This window comes from Myotis davidii, unplaced genomic scaffold, assembly GCF_000327345.1.
Source record: "Myotis davidii unplaced genomic scaffold, ASM32734v1 scaffold163, whole genome shotgun sequence".
In the NCBI taxonomy this organism is placed as follows: domain Eukaryota; kingdom Metazoa; phylum Chordata; class Mammalia; order Chiroptera; family Vespertilionidae; genus Myotis; species Myotis davidii.
In genome coordinates, this window is record NW_006295056.1 from 1,220,244 (window position 1) to 1,222,033 (window position 1,790).

Here is a 1,790-nt window from a genome sequence, read left to right on the forward strand (position 1 = left end):
GCTATGAGACCTCGGCTGCTGAAAGCAGATTTCTGGCCTTTGTTTACCCTTCTCTATTTGAAACAATGTTGCGGTCCTGCTGGCTGAAGCCCCCGGTTTTGTTTAGCTTCTGTATGTTTTACAATGTTGCTTAGAGTGCAGCTGAGAGGCCGGCAAGGCAGGCGGGGAACCTTGGCTTCCTCCGTCACTGGAGCAAGCAAGCCCCCCTGTTCGCGTCAGCTGCCTGGCTGCTGGCCGCCATCTTGGTTGGCAGTTAATTTGCATATCTTGCTGATTAGCCAATGGGAAGGGTAGCGAAGTTACTGCTAATTACCATGTTTCTCTTTTATTAGATAGGATAAGCTGGGGGAAAATTGGAAGATTATAAGCAGAATAACATGATCTGAATTATTTATTTTAAAATGGTCATTCTAGATGCTATGAGTAAAATAGACTACAAAAAAAAAAGACTCATGAGAATATGTTGGAATCGTTGAGAAATAGTTTGATTCTAGATCTATTTTGCAGAACGGCCCACATATGAACTATATTCAATGTGAGATGTGAGAAGAATAGTCAAGGATAACCACGATTAATGGTTTGAGCAACTAATTAGTAAAATGGAGTTGCCATCCATTGTGATGGGAGAGATTGGTGGAAGAATAATTTGGAGGCAGGGGCATGAAATGAAGAGTTGAATTTTGGTCATGTTAAGTTTGAGATGCCTACTGTATATTCTAGTGGGGAGGGGGGGAATTGCACACACAGTGCTGGAGTTCAGTAAAAATGTTCATCCTGGAGACAATATTTGGCAGTTACCTGTGTATGGAGGTATTTAAAGTGAGGAGTTGCACGCTCACTCACTTAAGGGTGAGTTTAGGTAAAGAAGAAAAGAGAGGCAAGGACCTGGGTCCTGGAACACCTCAACCTTTCATGGTAAAGAATATGAGGAGCAACCAGTGAAGACGCTGAAGGAGAGCAGCGAGGTGAGAGGAGAGCCAAGGAAAAGTCGTGTCCTGGAGGCCATGAGATTCCAGAAGGAAGTAGAGCTCATGCGTGCCCTCTGACCTCGGCGCCTTCTCACCCTGCCCCCCCCCCACTCCACCCTTCCCAAAGGAAACTTCCTTGAATGCACAAGTTTATTCAACAATCCGGCTATTATCAAAAACTGAGATCATTATCTCTAGGAAAAAATGCAGCAACTTTAAAATCCAAGCGGCTAGAGGCCTGGGAACAGGCTGCGCAGCCTGCTCCCTCCCTCCCCCTGCCTTTTCTCCAGCCTCATATCCAGGTCGCTGGCTTCCACTGCTCCTTCCCTTTCTCTTTTCCCTTGGATACCTCCCTCCCTGCCTTTTCTCCAGCCTCATATCCAGGTCGCTGGCTTCCACTGCTCCTTCCCTTTCTCTTTTCCCTTGGATAACAGCACATTCTAACATTCCCTCCCATTTTCACTGCAATACCTACCTCTCTCAGGCTCACCAAATGTCTCCCCACCATCCCCGAAGAAGATTCAGCGGCACCATCCAGGACCTGATGACCCATTATTCTTCACAGGCTCTTACCTGGTAAGGGACCCTCTAATTTTTTACTCCGGAAGAAGCTCAGGTTTCTTTTTATATGTCTCATCTCCTCAACATAATCCTCCTACAGGCAGCTAGCAGTGAATGCACCAATGAAGGTTTTTGGTCTTTTCAGGTGAAATAGACTTGGGATATCGAAGGAATCATCAATTCTACTATAATTGTCTTTATCAAAATTTATATTAATCCCGACCTATCCCTCCCTCACTAAAGGACATGCTCTCTCGCCCT